Source organism: Tyto alba, unplaced genomic scaffold (genome assembly GCF_018691265.1).
Source record: "Tyto alba isolate M040663 unplaced genomic scaffold, T.alba_DEE_v4.0 Super-Scaffold_10, whole genome shotgun sequence".
NCBI classification, from domain to species: Eukaryota; Metazoa; Chordata; class Aves; order Strigiformes; family Tytonidae; genus Tyto; species Tyto alba.
This window is the reverse complement of record NW_024881262.1, coordinates 29,964,842-29,985,952: the sequence shown is the minus strand read 5'-3', so window position 1 is coordinate 29,985,952 and position 21,111 is coordinate 29,964,842. Positions and strand designations below refer to the sequence as shown.

Here is a 21,111-nt window from a genome sequence, read left to right as displayed (position 1 = left end):
GGGCAGCCGCCACACGCACTCACCGGCCCCGGCCCCGGCCCCGGCCCCCGCCGCTCCCCCCGCGCCGGGCCGGCCTCCCCCGGAGCGGCCGGGGCGCCCCCCCCGCCCCCCCCCGGCCCGGGGTCGGGGCTGCTGCGGCACCGAAGGGAAGAGCTGGGAGCCGGGCGGGGTTCGTGCTGTGAATCAGTGCACAGGCACTCCTTGGGGCAGGGGGAGCACTGCGAGTACTGGATGATTTTGTGCCGCTGTCAGAGCGAAAGGAGAATTTTCCTGTTGCGGGGCTGAAGTGGCATCTGCTGTGCGGTTGCCTGTGGCTTCCACGGCAGCAGAGAGACTCCTGAGAGCTCTTTCCAGTCCCTTTACCCTGAGTGTGGGCATTAACGTTTTGACTAACCGTCTCCAATCACGGGGGGTTCCTCAGACAGTGGGGTGACGAGGTGGAGGGTCAGATCTACGCGTGGGGCAGGGGCTGCGTTAACCCCCCGCCTCCCGCTGCAGGAATGCCCGCTGGCAGGGGCGCTGTGAAACAATCCTCAACCCTTTTGTCGTGGTTTGGGCCTGGTTGGCAGCCAACCCCAACGCAGCAGCTCTCTCCCTTCCCCTCCGGCAATGAGAAGGGACAGAGAGCCAGGCTTGGGGTTCGAGATAGGACTGGGATGGGGAAAAATTCCCCTTTATGATCACGAGCAAAAGGCAGACTCGTTAGGGGAAGAAAAAAAAGAACATACATTTATTACAGACACTAACAACACCTAACAGAGTAGGACAGTGAGAAGCATTGCCACATCTTGAGAACACCTTCCCCCCACCCCTCCCTTCTTCCCGGGCTCAGCTCTGCTCCCGATATCTCTACCTCCTCCCCCAGTGGCGCAGGGGCAGGGAATGGGGGGTGCAGTCAGCGCTGCCACTTACTTCATCTTCGGTGAGGGAGTGTCCGAAACTTGTTCCTCCTACTCCATCGTGGTCCCCCTCTCACAGCAGACAGTCTTCCACAAACTTTCTCCAACATGAGTTTCTCCCATGGGCTGCAGCGTTCCCCACACTGCTCCGTCATGGGTCACTAACTTTCTCCGACTGGATTCCCTCCCACGGCTGCAGCCCTTCCCGAGCTGCTCCGGCGTGGGATTCCCCCGCATGCTGCAATCCTCCCAGCGCTGAATTACAGCAGTGGGGCTGCCTTTTCCCATGAGACCCCGGCCTTCTCCGAGCACAGAGCCTTGATCATTTAAGCAGGAGCAACAGGCCATAAATCAGTGTCTGCTCCACCGTAGATCTCCATGGTTGGCAGGGGGGGGCCGCCCTGCCGTCTCACCACAGGATACAGGGGGGTCTCTGCTCCGGCACACCTCCCCCCTCCTTTCTTCCTCCGTTCCTCCACTGACCTTGGTGTTCACGCAGCTGCAGCAACTCCTCCTCACAAGTCCAACTGCCCGTCACCACGTCCCTTCTTAAATACGTTATCGCAGAGGTGCAGCTGATGGGCTCAATTTCCCAAACAGAAGTGGAACTGGCTTGGAGCTGAGGGAGCTTCGAGAAGCTTCTCAAAGGGGGCCGCCCCTATAGCCCCCTCCCCTGCCACCAAAAAACTCCACCACTCACTCAATCCAGGACACCTTTAATGACTGAAGAAGGAAAGAGAGAGATGGGAGAGGGCTGGGGCTGGAACAGGCGGGTGCGGGTCGCATGTCCCACGGGTTGTGCCCCACAGCTTCTCTGCCCAGCTGTCAGAAGCGGCCGGGGGGGTGTGGGGCACTCTGCCCCGTGGGGTCCCTCAGGGCTCTGGCTCGCTTGGTGGGCACGCTGCTGCCGTCGGATGCTCTGCGCTTGCTGCTGCCCACCGCTGCGCTGTCCCTGTGCGGCAAGTGGGTCCAACCCCCCGGCGGGCTGCCTCCGCAGGGCCTCCCCCACCAGTGGGGCCCTGAGGGGCGGATGACACTGGGGGGCAGCCGGGGGGCTGGCCGGGGGGCTCAGCAGCGGGATGCGCAGGGGGCTCAGCAGGGCACTCTCCAGAAGACCCTGCGGGGGATCCTTCCAGGGACTCTCCGCAGGACGGGCCTCTGAAGTCTCCTCGGAAGTCTCCAGGGAGCTCTCCTCCTCAGCAGCCTCCGAGGGGCTCGGGGGCAGCCGGGTGGGGAGGTCTGCTGCCACCCCACCCTGCTGCCCCTTGGGGTCCTGCGAGGGGGAGGCTGCCACCCCCCAGAAGGGGTCGGCGTCCCCCAGCATGGCCGCTGCCAGGCCGACCTTGGGGCCGTTGTCCTGCACCCCATCCTCCAAGAAGTCGGGGACTTCGCCGACGGAGGCGGTGCTGGCGAGGCTGTGGGGGACATCGGGGAAGGTGTTCTCGCCAGCCACCATCTCCACTGTCGCCGCCTGCTCCTTGCAGCCGCCCTCTGCCCTGTGCTCCGAGAGGTGGGGGAGCTCGTTGAGGGAGGTGGTCAGGTTGGGGACACTGGGGACAGTGTCCTCACCATCCCCCAGCCCCGCCACCACCGCTCGCTCCTTGGGGCAGCTGCCCCTCCCACATACTCGGAGAGGTGGGGAAGCTCATCAAGGACCTCGACACTCAAGCGGGGGACATTGGTGGTCAAACAGTTGTCCATGCTGTCCCCTGGCTGTGCCACCACCGCTTGGTCCCAGGGGCCGTTGCCATCCACCATGTCCATGGAGAGGTCCGGGAGCTCATTGAGGAAGGCGGAGCTGGCCAGGCTGTAGGGGAAATCAAGACATCGGGGACCGTGTCCTCGCTGCCCCCAGCCCCGCCACCGCTGTCTGCTCCTTGGGGCAGCCGCCTGCCCCACGTACTCGGAGAGGTCGGGGAGCTCACTGAGGAAGGCAGCCAAGCCAGGGTCATCGGGGCCGGTGTCCTCGCTGCCCCCCAGCCCCGCCACCGCTGTCTGCTCCTTGGGGCAGCTGCCCTCTGCCACATAGTCCGAGAGGTCGGGCAGCTCTCGGAGGAAGGCGGCCAAGCTGGGGCTGTCGGGGCCATCGGGGACAGTGTCCTCACTGTCCTCGGTGTGGAGCCAGGCGGTGGTGTCCTCTGCCTGCTCAGGAACGGCCTCAGCGAAGGCGGCTGGCCCCTGCTCGGGCAGGTCTGTGCACTTCCCCGGAGCTGCTGGGGTGGTCACCACTGCTGAAAAAGCAAGCAAAGACAACCAGTCCCTGGTGATGCAAGCTCTCCTCGGCTTGGCCGCCCACTACTGGCCCTGCCACCCCCTAAAACTCACCCTTGGGCTGTGTGGTGGTTCCACTGGTCGGCGGAGCAAGGGCAGGGGGGGGGGGGTGGCAGCAGGGACGCTGTCCTCAGTGGCCACCACGTCCTTGTTGGAGGCCTCTGATGGCTTCTGGGCGCTGCCAGGGAGGGTGTGGGGCACAGGGGGGCCCTGCACCCAATGCTGAGTTGTGGGGTGGCAGGGTGTCGGGGGGCCGGGGTGGGCAGGGACGTGCCACAGGCAGGAGCCCGTGGGGTACAGGGGCCCCCCCTGGAGCACAGCCCCTGGCCCCAGCCCCATCGGCTGGTGGGGCAACAGCATCCCCAGCACCAGCTGCTGTCCCCAGCTGTAGGCAGGGGGACAGGGAGCAGCCACAGGGGAGAACTGCACCCCAGGGGGGATCTGCACCCCAGGGGGGAGCACCCCGGGGGGGAGCTGCACCACGGGGGGAAGTGGCACCCCAGGGGGGAGCTGCACCCCGGGGGGAGCTGCACCATGGAGGGGAGCTGTACATGGTGGGGAGCTGCACGCCAGGGGGGAGCTGCACCAGGGGGGAGCTGCACCCCGGGGGGAAGCAGCACCCGGGGGGAAGCAGCACCCCGGGGGGGAGCTGCCCCGGGACCCCCATGGGCCCTGGCACCCCCTGCCAGACGCTGGCCTGTGGCAGCTGGGAGGTGACGGGGTGGAGCTGGGCGGGCTGGGAGGACACCGGCAGCCCTGGGACGGAGAGCAGCGTGCCGGCAGGGACCGGTGGCGGCATGGCCGGAACACTGAAGCTCTGCAACCCTGTCTGCCGGGGGGGTTGGAACGTGCCCCATTATGGCATCACCTCCTAACGACATCACACACGCAGGGGCCGGGACCGGGACCAGCTGTGAGCCCCTCCACGGGCAATGGGGTCCTGGTCCCCCCGGCCCCCTCGCTCCATGGCCGCCCTCAGCCTCGCTCAGCCACAGCCCAGGTGACACCCACCCTGTGCCTGCACCCTGCTGGGGGCTGCTCTGGGCAAAACCAGCCCTGGGATGCCCCCGCAGCTCATTAATATTATTTAGCCTGGATAGGGAGCTCCCGGGGGGAGGCCCCAGCTGCCCTTGCAGCAGCCCACGCAGGAGGAAGCTGAGGCCCAGGCTCGCTCATGCCAGTGAGGAGGCCACAAATCCTCTGTCACTGCCGTGCCTGCGGCCAGTTTGGAGGGGGGGAAGGGCTGCCTGGGGCCGAGGAGAGGGGACCCCCAGGGGGGACGGGGGGCCCCGTCCTGACTCCTCACTGGCTTCACTCCCGGGCAAGTGCTTCTCCTCTGCGCCAGGACGGAGAGCACAGCGGGGGCTGGAGAGCGTCCCCAGGAGCTGCATGGGCTCGGGGGGCATCCCTGAAGTGGGGTCTGTGGGAGCTGTTCGTGTTACATTGTGAAATTTTAGTCTATGTTTTTGAACAACTGAAGACATAACAGGCACTGGTTCGAGGGTCTTTCTGAGAATGTTTTACTAGTGTAGGCTTAACTGCTGCCTGTGGCATGATAGAATTCAATAGACCGGAAAAGGAAAAAGATAGGAGTTCCCCATTCCTTGTGGAAAAGCCTGCACTTCAGTATTAGTTCTCAATAAACCCTGCAGTCCATTACTGACCTGCGGCCTGGGGACTTCATTCCTGCGAGCTGCCCACGGGTGGCTGGGAGGGAGGAGTGTGGTCGCAGTGGAGAAGAAAACCACAGGACTGTGCTCTGAATCCATGTTTTCATCATCATTCAAAATTGGGTTTGGTCTGACAACAGGGAGAATAGTATTAAAATCTCACCCTTCCCAAACTAATTTGGATACTATGTCCTGTGGTTTCAGATAATACAAGTAACCAGTTTTCTCAGTTTTTATCGTCCACTTTGTCATGGTAAAAACTTTTGTTTCACTAATTTGAGCAGTTTGTTTTTTCTAGACAAAGTAGTGGGTTACATTTACGGCTGATGGTTCAGATTGGTGTTTTTCTCTGGGTTTTGTGGGGTGTGGTGAGTTTGGCATTTTTCAGCTCCTTGACAGGAGGGGCAGAGTTCATGTTCAGGGCTCATATGCCCGTGCTCATTTTGACAGACAACGATACTTTGTTCGCAAAAGCATAACCATGTGCATTTATACGCGATTAGACATTAACTGATTACTTTACAAACTACACTGAAAAGAAGCTTCCGTAGTGATGCTTCCCTCTCAGATAAGCATAACTTTTTAAAAATTCCCTGTTAGCCGAAAACTGACAGCTTCCCCCTTCAACTTTTAAGCACTTGTGAGCATCTGACAAGGGTCCCTCTCTGAGATATTCTGGAGCAGTAAGTTGATCTCAAGTGGGTTTGGTTGTTTTTGTTTCTTCTCATTAACCACACAGGCACTCTTAAGCTGTCATAGGTTTGGATTTTGTTTTGAACAAATACCATCACACTAGGTTGGAAATGCCTTTTTCAGTGGCACTCGGAGGATATAGTTCAGACTTTCAGGATACAGTAGAGGTTAACTATTGCAATATTTTGATGGTAGAACTTGAATATGTGCTTGATTTTTTGCGAACAGATTGATGAGTCTTCTGCATCAATTTCTCTGGCGCAGCTTATTAAGGTATATTCTTGTCAAATACTTAAAAATAACAAGTGTTTGCTTTGTATTTTTAAATCTTATACTGTGATCTGTAGCTGGATAACTGTTGTAATGTGAACAAAACTTAATTTTTAATAATTTACAGTACTTGTTTTAACTTTAAAATGTGCGCATATTTTGTTACTGTCTTGTAAAGATTAGTTCCCAGTTTGGGAAGATAGAAGGGGAGTAACTTCTCAGCCACAACGTACTGTTGCAGTATTACCTTCAGAACACAACACTTCAGAAGCTGTTTTGCTGTTTCTCAGATTTTTCCTTAATTTTGCACTGGAAACTAACAGAATTTTCACAGAATAATTTAATTTGCTGTAAGTTGTGAACAGCCAAAAGAGAAGCGTTCCTGTACCATGCACAACTGCATGGCTATTTTCTAATTTCTAGTCACTGCATAGATCCATTTGTGGAACGCTGCACAGTTTCATGTAGACAGTGGACAACACAATCTGATTTGTTTGAATGCAGGCTGTGGAAATTGTGTAAATGTACCTAATTGTTTGTAGGAACATACCACGTGTACGTGTGGCATATTAGCAGATGTGACTTTCTGAAGCTGTTGTAAAGCCATGTTTTGCTATGGAACTGCTTGCATTATTTGCTCAACGCTGTGTAACTTTGCCTGGGAAAGCACTAGTGATTGCACTGTGTGAAAAGGAGGAGTGCTAGCCAGGGAAATTACTAGTTTTAAAGTGACAAGGATTAGAGAAGGTAGGGCCCAATGCAGAGGAACTAGTTCTTTCTTCTGAAAATAAAGGCTGGAGTTCATTACCAAGAAAGAGAAATCTCCTCTCCCTCCCAATGCAGAATTAAATTGTGTATATTTGGGAAGACAAAAAAACAAACAAACAAACAAACAAACAAACAAACAAACACCCAATTAGTTTGGAAGGTAGCCACCAAAAGAAATTGGTCTCCATTAGTGCTGTCCCTAAACGTACCCTTGGTTCTGTAAACTCATGTGAAGTTTTACTCTAAAATGTGAAATGCTGTCAAAGTGGTGTACGCATTGAAGCTTTCGAGAAAATTTAAGTGTTTCAGAAAAATGCAGGAACATGGCATAAAGCAGCTCAAAACTGTTACTTATTCTAACCTCTTCAGTGCAGGCTGGTTTAGCGTGGAGGCAACGTGTTGCAAAAAAGTTTTCTGCATTATTATTACTATGTATGAAATGCTTTATTTGAATTTTGGTCTATTCCTAGTAATGCTTAGTCATTTTGGGACGTGTTTTGTAAATGGTTTGGGTTCAAACAAATCAGTCGAGTGTCTGTAAAGTTTTCTGTAAATGTTAATGAAAGTTATTTCATGGATGTCAACCTGGATTATGTTACAGATGAGAAAAAACTGTGTCTATGAAATGGCCATTTAATAAACTGTTGAAACTAGCTGGTTACTTTTGTGGATGAATGCATATAAAAACAGACACACCAGTGGTTGATCTGAGTGACAGGTTCCTGAAGGTCCAAATCATTTACAGTCGCTCCCTTAGGCCCTGCTTGTGTCTGCACTAGTGTGTAATAAAAACATTTGAACAAACACTACTGAAAAAATAATCAGCTGGCTTCAACAATGTGACGATCTCGTTCTGTGTAAGGTTTCTGTTACAATTTGCATGTTAAAAAGACACAGTCAACTGGAGAAGAACTGCAGGTTGTGCTGACTGCAGTTAAATCCCTTCATATGAAGAAGTTAGTAGGCAGGGGACGTGCCGTTTGGCTGCCGACAGCACGTGACGGTCAAATTTCTACCGAAAAGAATTTTTCCTGAGGCATTATAAGAAGCTTGATTCCTTTTAAAGCTTCTGTGTCTGAAGCCAAATTTCAGCAAGCAACATCTTCCCCAACTCTTAAGTTGTGTGTCCCTTTAATGCTGGAAAATGTAAATAATGATACTTGCATAGAACTCTCTCAACTAAATGTACAGTGAAGACCTTCCCCTTCAAATAGTCTGGAGCTTGAGAATCAGTTTAAAACTACTGGATAATAATTTTTTTTCTACACATAACTTCAATCCACTTGGAAGAAAACTGGACTGGTTACGCAAGACTTTATGTAAGGTACAAACAGAGCCTAAGGTTTTGAGTGCCCAAGAATGCTCTTTTCAAGTAGGTTAAGAGGCACATAAACACCCCGTCATGGCATAAGGACTCCCCAGAACACCTTCAGGAGAACTATATTTTATATAAGCAGCTGTATTCATGCAACCTCAGCTAGGCTGGTGCTGCTCTTTACAGGATTAGCTGAGTGGTGTTGTCTTCAGCTGTGCGGGCTTAGATGTGTTCCTAATGTGTGTGTCAAATAACTGCCTGTTAAACAGACTGCCAATCTGGCTGAAGCCAACGCTTCCGAAGAAGACAAGATAAAAGCTGTGATGATACAGTCTTGCCGACAGTATGATCCAATCAAGTAAGTGTTGACAATGTCAAATCTGTTCTCTAAAGGCTATGGAAAAATTGTAGAGATGTTTGTTTGAAAGAGTGACACATGCATACCTTTTTCTTTTTTTCCCCAAAAAATTTTAGTTACATGAAGAAATCCTTGGGTCTACCTCCACCATCATATACTTGTTTTCGTTGCGGAAATCCTGGCCACTATATAAAGAACTGCCCAACAAATGGGGTAATATGGTGGGGGACTTCTGGTGTTACTTGTTTTTAATTGTTGTGCCTCGGCAGTTATGTGACAAATACATGAATATTCATCTTGACAATTGTTCCTCTCGGGGTGAAATACAGAGGTTATATGGCAATGGTGCAAAGCCCTTCAAAATCCAAGGGAAAGATGGAATTGTCAACATGAAATTTTCTTTTTTTCTACGTCATAGACATTACATGTGCCCACAGATCTTCCGCTGTGAACTTGAATGCATATCTTTATATATTTCAATATTGCTGGAATTTTTCTGTTAGAAAGTTCAAAACACTGCTCAAGCCTTTGGAGCATCCTGGCTATATTCATCAAGCAACCCTTAGGCTAAGTTAAAGGGGAGGATTAGAGGCTTTTGCTGCTCAAAATAATCAATGAAATGTCATTGTAAGTGTGGGTCTTAAGATGAGATATGTCCGTATCTCTTTTCTTATCAGGACAAAAAATTTGAGTCTGTTCCCAGAATTAAAAAGAGCACAGGAATTCCAAGGAGTTTCATGGTGGAGGTGAAAGATCCCAATACGAAGGGTGCTATGCTGACCAAGACAGGAAAATATGTGATACCAACTATTAATGCGTAAGTATGGAATTACTGGGACTGACCAAAAAGTGAACGAGAGAAGCCGTGTGTAAATGCCTGAGTGACAGTGCAACCAAGTTGGCCATCGTCTGTAATTACGGGGGAGGAAGCACTGTCATCGGATCTTAACCTTGAAATCTGTGACACTTTCTAATATTAAAACAGGGCGCTCCTGCTGTTTGTGTCCCTGGAAATCGGTTAAGCTGCTGGTATGCTCAGAACCTGTACTCCTACAAAGCATTTCAGTAGTGTTTACAGTGGAGTCGTTCCCTTTGAAAGCTCCTTTTGCTTCTGGTTTACGTTTCAAAAGCTTTTTGAAAAATTTACCATAGAGCTGTTGGACTGAGATGTCCTTCCCCTCTGGCTTTTACCAAAGCCCACGTGTGAAACAGACTGACAATTTCCTGTTGCTATAAATGAAGAGAATACTCCTGTGTGCTGACAAGAGTGGCTGTTTTAAAATGCACTTGGAAGCACTTCTGATTTTCTGTCATGGATCTCCTTTCATAGAAGCTGTGACACGGACTTCCATTTATAAAACATAATTACTCAGAGACTAACTTTACCCCGAGCCTGCAATTTACATTCACCCTCTGGCAAAGGAGAGGTGGGATTCATGTCACCTGATTTCTAGCTGTCAAAAATGATTTTTCCAGTCTGATCTAATTTCTTAGATGATCCAACAAACGGGAAAGTTCTGCAGAAGGAAGGTTGTTCCCCCCTCCCTCTTCCAGTGTTGTGACTCTAGAAGAGTAGTTTAAACTAAATGCCTGTGGTTGTGAAGGCTAATGTGGAGTGAGAATTCCATCGATCATCCTCCTTTCATAAAAGCCAAAGCTTGGAGAAGTTTTCCTTTATCCATCTTTAACTTTTTTCTTTTTCCTTCCCCACCCACCCTCCAGGGAAGCTTATGCTAGAGGAAAGAAGGAGAAGCCTCCCTTCTTACCAGAGGAGCCATCCTCTTCCTCCTCAGACGGTGATCCTCTTCCAGAGGAGTTGATATGTCTCATTTGTAGAGATATCTTGACTGACGCCGCTGTTATTCCCTGCTGTGGAAACAGTTATTGTGATGAATGTAAGTGTTCCTCCCATGTTTGTTAGCTCAAAGCACCACATCTGATCTTCTGAAAGCAGAAAAAGGAGATAACAAAATTAACTTTGCTAACAGCTCTATTTAATACTTAACTATACCCTGATTGGGGAAGAACCCTGCTCATAGAAATGAAGAAAAAAAAGAAGCAGAAAGCTTCTTTTTTTTTTTTTTTTTTTGTGCAGGTGATTACAGTATTGGATATCAAATGCATTTAGCTTGTCCACAGCCTTTTCTCTCATGCAAAACTCTATGGCCACCTCGGGTGACTTCCTGTGATCTGCAACAAATGGCTAGTTAAGCATGTGATCCACATTCTCCTCCATGGGAGAGCTGGTTAAAGCCTTCAGGACTTGAACATACTAATGACTGAGATGCACTTTACTCATTAACCCTGAGGTTGGTGACTTCGCACTGTACTAGATAGTGGAAAAAAGACTAGTCAGAACATCAAGACACAGCCTACTCTACATCTTCAAATATTACAAGAGTGAGCTGTCAAAACTGCATAGTGTTTTGCTGCGCACTATCAATTTTTTACACTACTGAACATTTATAGATTCAGGCTCTCAATTCAAGACCATATTCACCATCAATCATTTCTGTGTTTTATAATCGATTAGAACCAACAAAATTTCCTTAGTTTGCCCATGAACTATTCTGATGATTCTAATTATTCACAGGTATTAGAACAGCATTACTGGAATCTGAGGAACATACATGCCCAACATGTCACCAGACAGATGTTTCTCCTGATTCTTTAATTGCCAACAAGTGCCTACGCCAGGTAACAGGAAGATTTTTACATCACTGTTTGTAAGAAAAGTCTGTTTGTAAAAATCTGAAAGGGAAGAAGATACTAATTTACATCTCCTTAAGCAAGGCTGACTGAATAAAACTAGATTTATTTCTCAAGTACATTATCTGTTGTTACAGAAGCATACAACTCTTTAGAGACAATCTGGCAAATTCAGGTCACATTTTTGTTTAACATGATTGCCTCAGTTTGGTGTTAACACTGAAGTACTTTAAATACAGATACTCTGAGTTACCAGTCATTAGTATCAGTGTTTAATGTGATGTGTTCATACAGCACAGATCGCTTTGGGCTGGAAGAGACCTTTAAAGATCATCCAGTCCCAACCCCTTCCACCAGCCCTGTCCAACCTGGCCTTGAACCCTTCCAGGGAGGGGGCAGCCACAGCTCCTCTGGGCACCCTGGGCCAGCGCACAGGGAAGAGTTTCTGCCTTATGTCTAATCTGACTATATCTGTATGTTGGCTTATTTTAGGATTGATACTATTTATGGGAACACAGGAGTCATTTTACTCTGTGGAGGCTTTTGTCTGTATATCTCCTGGAGGTTCCTAATACCATCTTGTAAATGTTTTTCTGCCTTCAGGCTGTGAACAACTTCAAAAATGGAACTGGCTACACAAAAAGGCGCCGTAAGCAGATTCAGCAGCAACAGCAGCAGCAGCCGCCACCACCTCGCCGGCGCTCATGGCTCCAACACCTCCTGCTGCTCTGGTGACGGCCTCTGAACTTGCTAAATCTTCCTCTGACAATCAGCACTTTGTTGGAAGAGAACATAAGTTTTCTTTCAACATATGCGTTGATTCTCATTCTTTGGTGGAGCTTATTTTCCAACTGTTTGCATTTATTCACCAGGGCTATCAGGTTCCTGTTCTCAAGCAGCCAGCATTACCAAGTCTTCTGGGCCCCCAAGGACAATCAATACCCACAGCTGGTAAGTAACTGCAACTTTAGAATTTCTTCTAAAAAATTGTCTTCAGATAAAGTGAATGGGATTTTTTTCTTTTTCCTCTCCCCACGCCAAAAGTTCATCCAATGAGAGCCGGTGGAATTCGCTCAGCAGGTGCCAGTCCAAGCTGGGAAATGTAAGTATTCTACAGAAATGAAACATATTATACATATTGTAAGCTGTTAAATGAGGTGGTAATGCGTAAGTTATAAAACAGCTGCATTATCATGAAATAAGTATGCACAGATAGTTGTGGAGAATACAAGTGGTAATTAATTTTTAAATGGCTTCATTTGGCCTAACAAAGGGGTTCTGTGCTTGCATTAAGGTTATTTAAAAAAAACTCCAGTGCGTGACTCAAAGAGGACTCTGAAAAATTAACTCTTTTTGAGGAAACCATAATTACATATCAAAATTAAATAAAATTAAAAGATCGGATGGAAAGCCAGCCTTTTGATTGCTGGCTGAATAGGGCTGAAGAAATTGATTTCCCAATAGAAATCAGCCTCCAATAGATTTTTTTAGCAATCTAATTAATATTGACAGAGCAAATTATTGGAGGAGGCAATGCTGTTATTTTATGACAATTTTGACTGTCTTCAGTTTAGTCATCTCAAATAGCCAAACTGTTTCACCTGGAGAGAGAGGATTCTTTTATCCATTATTGCAATGTCAAGTTATTCCTTCCTTTTGGTATGTATTTGTTGTAGAGAGATTGTAAGGGTGCACTGTGTTTATAAAATTGTAAAGATCAGTGAAAACAAAAACCAGGATCCATCTCACAGATTGTCTAAGACCTCAAATTCAGTAAGAAAGAAAATAAAAAGTCAGGGACAAGAACAGGCCAAATACATCATCACGAGGCAACAACACAGGAAACGTGTGGAAGAGGTTAGAAGTTTGAGAGCAGATGAGTTAATCCCTGTGCAGTACGTTGAAGATCAGAAGTGTGAAGTATTAAGTGTATCAAGGAGTGGCAGAGGAGCAGTGGGCACTTGGCTCGTGGGAGATGGGAGTCTCTTTTAAGCACAGGCAGACTCCATCCACAGTTGCAAAGCTGAGTATACGGAGAGAAGACTGAGGGAGCTGCTGGGGGTGAGGGTGTGGAAGGAAGTATGAGGATCGAGAAGTGAGTGTAGTCTCAAATGAACAGAAAGCAGGGAGGGAAAGTGCTCAAGGTGAGAACAAGAAGTGCTTGCCACCATGCTCCTGCTTCGTTCCTTCACCTTTCAAATCAGAGCAGAGTGTAACAAACAGTGATAGGTGTTTTGGGGTTTCTTTAGAAGTCCAGACTGAGGACGCCACACAGGGAACATAGCCAAAGGACTCAGAACCCAACAGTACCAGCACCAACACCGGTCTTTGTGCCTGTGCCTACACCTCCCTTGCACCCTCCACCACCCCACTGCACCTCCTCTCCCACCGCGGGTACCACCACCACCACCATTTCCTCCTCAGTACACACCTGGTCAGCCACACTCTGCTGAGTGCACTGTCCCCCCTCCAGGATATCCCCCAGCCCCTGTAAACATGTCATCAGCTTGGGTGACAACAGCAGCACCAGCGGCTCGTTCAAATCCCACCCCAACGACACGAGCCTCCTTTACAGAATCACAGAATCACTGAGATTGGAAAAGGCCTTTAAGATCATCAAGTCCAACCGTTAGCCCAACACTGCCAAGCCCACCACTAAACCACGTCCCCAAGCACCACATCTACACGTCTCTTAAATATCTCCAGGGATGGTGACTCCACCACTTCCCTGGGCAGCCTGCTCCAATGATCAACAGCCCTTTCGTTGAAAAAATTTTTCTTAATATGGATCCAAATCTCCCCTGGAGCAACTTGAGGCCATTTCCTCTTGTCCTATCCCTTGTTAGCTGGGAAAAGACACTGACACTCATCTCACTGCAACCTCCTTTCAGGTAGTTGTAGAGGGTGATGAGGTCTCCCCTCGGCCTCCTTTCCTCCAGGCTAAACAACCCCCAGTTCCCTCAGCCACTCCTCACAAGACTTGTTCTCTAGAGCCTCCACATCTTCATTGCCCTTCTCTGGACACGCTCCAGCACCTCGATGTCTTTCTGGCAGTGAGGGGCCCAAAGCTGAACCCAGTATAGGAGGTGCAGCCTCACCGGGGCCGAGTGCAGGGGGACGGTCACTGCCCTGGTCCTGCTGGGATTCCTGACACCAGCCAGGCTGCTCTCGGCCTCCCTTCCCTAGGGAGGAGTTTTCCAGAGAACAACAGAGACTTAAAGTGGAGTAGGCATTTGGCTCAATGAAGTTGCGCTGGTTTTCATGTTTATATTTTGATAGCGTATCGCACTGCAGTTACACTGCATCTGACATGAGCAAAAATGGCATCGTGTTCCTTCCAATATACTTTCTCGTTGCAGATGGCAAATGTGCAAAACTAAAACAAGACAAATGTAATTCTAAAACTTTCTCTAAGCCTTGTAGGAATTCTAAACTGCTTTTGCTTACATAGGATGTCCACCTTTTGCATTTGCATGCAGTATGCATTTTCTCATATTGGCCATGTTTTGTTTCTTGGTGTCTTTTGGTAAAAAAGGTCAAATTATAATTGGAATAAAGGTGAAACTTCTTTTAACAGGGAAAAGAAAAAGTCCAAACTCTATGAATTTACAAATCATTCTGCAAAGGAACTGATGGAATATAAAAAGATTCAAAAGGAGCATAGGCGTTAATTTTCCAGGTAACTGCCTTCCCTGTCTGTAATGGAGCAGCAGATTGGCTAGAAGAATCAGGAGGAGATCCACTCCACCTCTCTCTCGTTAGGTGGACTGGGTGATTCAAGGGATTAGCAGTGATAGGAGTTCCATACGTAGGTTAGTAGCTCCAATATGGTAGAGATTACAGTTGACCGACAGCGATAATTTGGCAGCAGTTCTTCCAGAGCAGGTGTGTCTTTCGGTAAAGCTTCTCTGCAGTGACGTCCTTACCTCCTGACAGCCGTGAGGAGGCCAGAAACTGAATAGGTGCAGCTGCTGGATTTTTGTGTGTCTCCCTGCTCTGATTGTAACCATTACCACAAAGCACTTCGGAGGAGATATGGGAGAGAAATTGTCTTCATTTCCACTTTTGTTTACCTCATGTGGATACGTGGAGAGATTTTAACCTGGACTGCCAGCTGGTGGCTTTCACTAGTAATTTGTTGACATTTTAATTTTTTTCTTAGGAACTGAAAGGTCACACTGGTTTGTAGAGGAATCTTAAATTGGTAAAGGACTTTGAGAGGAGGCATGATGCCAATGAACATATGTGGAATAACGTGAAATGGCTCTTTAAAAAATAACAAAAGAAAAACTTGTGAAGAAGAAGCTCAGGGTAGCTGATGTTTTTTATCCCCAGAATTCACTCAGGCAGGAGTCTGAATAGCTCTCTCTTAGTACTGCTGTCAGTATCTTTCCTTGAATAATGGCCTCATGGCATATTACTAGATTCTGTGTTTACCAGCTTTTAGATATGACTTTTCTTGAAATACGGGCACTATCCTTGGTTAGAGCTACAGCTACGTGCAAAAATTTGCTAGGGCATCTGTCTAGAAGTCCTGTATGTAAGATTGCAGCACAAGTACTTTGCATCCTGTACAAGGTCCCAAATAAATAAGTAGGGAAGTTAAACAGACTAAGCTGGCACTGTAAAATGGAGCTTTACTGTCTTCAGGTGAAATCGTGTTTTCTTGATATTTGTTACTGTGCTGTAGCCATTAAAACTTGCTCTTTCTGCATCTTACTGCAACAAAAATGATTTGCACCGCAGGTGGTTGCGGAGTAGTGAAAAGTGTACACGTAGCAGTAGAAGCCAGTAACACCACCTTAAATCAGTCAATAGCTCTGGTAGTTCATGTGATAGAAGTAAGTGGAAATAGATGTGCCCTTCCTGTATATTTTCACACTAACGAAGCAGCAGTTCTGTCTTGTAAGTGGAAACCTTTGCGTGTTGCCAAATTCTTCCGTGTGCAGTAGCATTATGTCAGCATCTGAAAGAAGCTTTGACATGAGCATAGGGAGAAGAAAAAAAAACAAACCAAATTTGGGAGGGAAAAAATTGGGGAGAGATACTCTTTTGAGTTCATTTCATTTATTTTTACTGTGTTGTGTCTTTCTTAAGGTCCAAGTTTCCCTGCAGTGCTTCATCTTACAGTAGAAGTTTGCATAGCTACTCCGAGGCAAGATCGGGTTCTTCCCGCACTCGCTCCTACTCTCGATCATTTCGTCGTTCCCGTTCTCGTTCCTACTCGCGATCGCCACCGTACCCAGGAAGAGGCAAAGGGAAGAGGCACAACCATCGTTCTAGGTCAAGGCCACGTGGTTATGATCAAGGGTCAAGGTCAAGATCACCCACATCCAGAAGGTCCCATTCACGGTCAAGGTCTCCAGTATTTAAAGGCCAGCCTCCCCCTAAACTTAGAAGGAGAGAGGGAGCATTTTAACAGACATACAGAGTTCCACCATATGATATGAAAGCTTCTTATGGCAGATCTGTTGGCTTTAGCGATCCATTTGACAAAGGACTGATGCAGAGAATGGGAAAGGAACTATAGGGAAAAATTTTACAAGGGCTGTGCTGTTGACACTCAAACTTGACCTCCAGTAAACAGAGAGGGCTTTTCTCCAGCTAGGTTTGGTCCACCTGGAACGAGATGGGAGGACTCACCAAATTCTCAGGAATGTAGGGAGAATTATTCTGGTGGGCAGAACTACCAAAATCATCATAGAGCCGGAAATTACGCTGAAAAACCTTCTGGAAGAGAGGGCGATGGCATCGAAGACGCTACAAAATCCAAAGAGAAGACGGTGGAAAAGCCACTGGAAGATGACAGAGGAAAGAAACATAAAAATTACCAGAAGAGAGGACAACAGGAGGAGAATTAAGGATTTCCCAGTCCTGAGTGGTATGGGAGGTGGGAGAAAACCAAGGGAACCAGTTACAGCAGCAGATGTTAAAACGAACTCTCTGTTCCCAAGCAGAGATGATGCCACCCCTGTGAGAGATAAGTTATGGAAGCAGATGCTGTTGCTTTCAGACCAACCTCTGAAAAGGAGAAAAAAAGAGAAGAATAAGCCAAAAGAGAAGAATAAGCCAAACCCAAAAACTGAAGTGACAGAGGAGAAAGTAGAAGTGGCCGTTCCTCCCAAGAAAGACAACATAGTAACTCCAGCTCCAGTTCCCAAGAGCAGGTGGACACCGATCATGAAAAATCTCCTTGACAGGAACCTCCTGTGAAAAAAGTGGAGGAGTAGACAACTTTAATTCCTTTATGTTCTTAATTCATCTTCATATGATCTCTTGTCAGGCATTTTTGAACTTGTGCATGCTCTTTATTTTGAAGAGAAGCACACAGCATCATTTCTCTTTTCTCGGTATCTAGCTACAGCTGCCAACCTTTCCAGAGCAGAGTTATGCTTAAAACTTATTTTTTTTTGTGAGGAGAGAAAGAGCAATCTCAGGAAAATATCTGCCCTGTAACAGTCACATTAAGAAGAAGTGGTAATGACTGCAAACGTGACTTTCGAGTAACTCAGCTGGGCTAATAGATGTTCAAATAAGCTTACTGCCCTCAGACCAAAATCTTATTTGGAACATATAATTAAATGGGCAGCTTGCCTCTCTAGATTTCTTATTTGTGAATTCTTAAGCACTGATTATGTATTCACGTAGTGGTTTGGGTAGTCCAACATGTTGGTTAATTCTGACTTGGGGAGTTGCTGTAATTAGATAGCACTTGGTCAGTGCTGTTTTGGTTCTAGTTTGATTTGAGTTTATAATGGCTTTAATCTTCCTAATACAAGTCTTGGGTTTTTTGTTGTTACGTTTAATACAAATATTAAGACATGACTTCAAACAATAAACAACATGTGATAGAAAGAAACCTGATTCGGTATGTCTTTAATTAGATGTGTTGTATATTACAAGCCATGACAGGTCACTGGAAGATAACTTGATTGCTCAGTCCAGTAGACAGCTCCCTTTTACATTTGTTTTCTTTCTTGGATGCATCAAAAAGCTCAAGAAACTAAGGAAAAAGGCTTGAAAGGTAAAAATAAAAATAGACGATAGTTATTAAAGGCATAAACCTAAGAAAATCGGCGTCTTTGGTGAAGAAAGAGCAGAAGGTGGCTGACAAACTCAGGATACAGCAAGTATATTCCTTCTCCATGTTTTAAGGTTTCTCAATCTTTGTAATGAGTCTTGAAAGGCCTCTATGGCTTTTTCCTCCTTCAGCTCCAAAGTAAGCTTTTTATGACTTCATCATAACATTGCTGCCATACAGCTTTGAAGAACAAAGGATTAAGGGTGAACAGTGAACGAGTATTTTTTCAGGAGTGGGGTGGTGGGTGGGCGTTGAAGGGAAGAGCTTCTTCTTGATTCTCTAGCAGTCTTGGTGGACACTGGCAGGAGAAAGCATTTAATTGACTTCTTTATGGATTATTATCCAAGCTGACATAAAACCTAACTTGGAGGAAATCATACACATGCTGCACCCACAATCCCCTTTGCACTAAACTCCAGAGGAGAAAGGAGTCCCTGCTTCAACAGCCGTACAGCTCAGGCAGGTGCTACCAGGGGTCCTCCTGCCCCTCCTTCAAGAGGAACAGCCCCCCACGGCTTCCACTGGCGCAGGTGTCCATGTGGATGCTCCAAAGCAGGCCTTGGTTCTGCTGTGCAAAAAGGACAAGGCTAAACAAGTTGAATTCCCTGAGTTTGTCTTTAAGAATATCTTTAATTCATTTCCTATCCCTTCTGTTATATAGCAGAACACAAGAATGACACAGCAGATGAGAAACTGGCTTGGATGTAATTCAAGTCTTAAAGTGACTAAAAGAAAAAAAACAAAATAAAGCAACAAAGAAAGAGAGAAAGTGAGGATTTAAAAGACGTGACTCGCTGCCCAGATGTTGTTCATTTCTATCAGTTATCAGTATTTCTGTAAAGCTTGTGGCTGGGGACTGGAACATTCTTGCTAACCCTGGTTTTAAGGCTGCAGTGACATAATACGCAATTCAAGCAAATCCAGCCAAGGTGCTCTCAGGAGCAGCAGTCATGTGCGTTACAGAGCACCTCTATCCCGTGCTGAACAAGGGTGGGGTAAAGACAGAACTCCCTTTGGGAAATGCACTCGCACCTTGTTGAAAATGCTGAATGCAAGACCTTGCTAAATTAGCTGCTGGTCTCACTCAGGACTGAGCAGCTGTCACCTGCCTTTGTGAACACGAAAAATGAAGTCAATGGGGTGGGCTCAGCACACTGCAGAAGAGAACGAGCACTTCAGGCTGAACCTCAGCAAGACATGAGGCACTGAAAACAGATTCTTCAGTGACGCCTCTTACCAGAGAGAGCTGCAGGAGTTTCAGCACGTCTAGTGGAGAACGAACGCTCTGTGGGTCCAAGCATGCTGGTATCAGGAAGGAAAGGTGGGCTGTAATGGTTTAATGGTCTTTATTAAGTTAAAAAGGGGAAGCCTAGCAGGTCAGAGCAAAGCTTCGAGTCACCAGTGCCCGGGGAACTGCTTCACCAAGGAGGTGACGCCGAGCACACTCTCGGTGGTCTCGGTCCAGCCGGATCAGGGCGACGCGCTGAATAATGACAAATTCTCTTCAGTTTGTGAAGGGGGAGCACTGCCAAGAGGCAATGCTGCCATCCTGTATGCAATCCCCCAACTTATTACCTCCTGTTTACATCTTTCATTTCTGTTTTTCCCATCCTACCGACCTTCAGATCTAGCCTCTTTACTGGCCACTCGCTCATCCCACGCTCCACAGCTGCCGTTCCGACCTGCAGCTTCTCACGCTCGCAACAGAGTGTTCCGCACTCTTGCTGCATTTACCCACAACCATCCTTCTAGTCTGAGGGTCAGTTTACAGTTTTGCTAACCACCAATAATTCATTCCCACATATCCCCCTTCCTTGTTTTAGAATTTTATTTTCAAGGTGATTACTGCCGTCCATCACAGTTCGGCCTTCCACACTGTGGACAGGAGGCTTCATGTTCATCGCAGGATGGCAAGTCGGCAGATTTGGTTGAAACAGGGGCCAAATAAGTGAAAGAAGTCATTGAAATCTGTCACGGTTTGATGCGGAAGTCTCAGACACAACATACACAATCAATGTGATCAAGTTAATGCCACTTTATTAAAGGATACACAGCAATTTATACACTAGCACAAAGCGCACGCATTACGTTCTGGTTGCTAATAGGTTAAAGCTGCTTGTTCACACGCCTTGCTCTGCCCTACCTACATTCTGCTTTTACCTTTTGTTATCTTGCTTTTACATTCCAACCTCCTTACCTCTTTGCAACATAGGCAGTTTCTCAAAACCCCAACTTCCTTATCTCTTTCGACCTTGCATATGTCCTTCACAACAGCTGCAGTTGTGAGGCCCCTCGGTCTCCATCGCTCATAATACGCCTATTTGCTTCCAGCTACTCCACAGAACTCTGTGCTTCCAGGGGACAATAAACGACCAAGAGAAACCTATTCCTGCAAGCACCAGCTTGGGGCAGGCTGCTCTGTCACTGGAGAGGTGAGAAGAGCTGAGAAGTGCCTGGTTTGGGGTGGGAAGTGCCTGGGCGAGGGGAACCCCAAAGTTAGCTGAGCTGCGTGACCATGCAGGGTAAGGACTTAAACCAGGGGGTTGTGGTGCACAGCCAGGGATCACGGATTGGAGCAGAAACATGCAGGCAATGCAGAGAGGAGGCTGGTCTGGAACGGCATTTACAGCTCCGTTGCTTGGCCATCCAAGTGACAGGGTGATGATGGGACCACAAAGCAGCATCCAGACGGTGACAGCAAAGACAACTACAAAAAAGGAATTCATGTTCATTGTCTTCATTCTGCAGGTATGATTTGGGGAAAGGCAAAGCTCACCTGGAGTTGGTTGCAAGGAAAGTCAAGAGCAAATTGAAGAGCTTCGGTTGCTCGTGAGAGACCAAGGCTGAACAAGGAAAATGCAGGGCTGCTGCTGAATGGGGAGGGCGAGTGAATAACAGCAGCCAGGGGTGGGGCTGAGGGACTCAGTTTGTCATTACTGAAAAGGTCTCCAGGCCTGCGTGCAAGATGGTCAGGGGTCAGAGCACCTGGCCTGTGAGCAGAGGCCAAGAGGCCATGAGGGAAGGCGGAGGACAATCTCGTCACAGCTCACCTTTCCTCTGAGAATATTCCTGTTCAT

General features: G+C 47.8%; 1 pseudogene; it reads left to right on the top strand.

Moving 5' to 3' along the window:
• The first annotated feature begins 5,737 nt into the window (after positions 1–5,737).
• LOC122153887 lies at positions 5,738–17,506 on the top strand (annotated as a pseudogene).
• Positions 17,507–21,111: the final 3,605 nt, after the last annotated feature.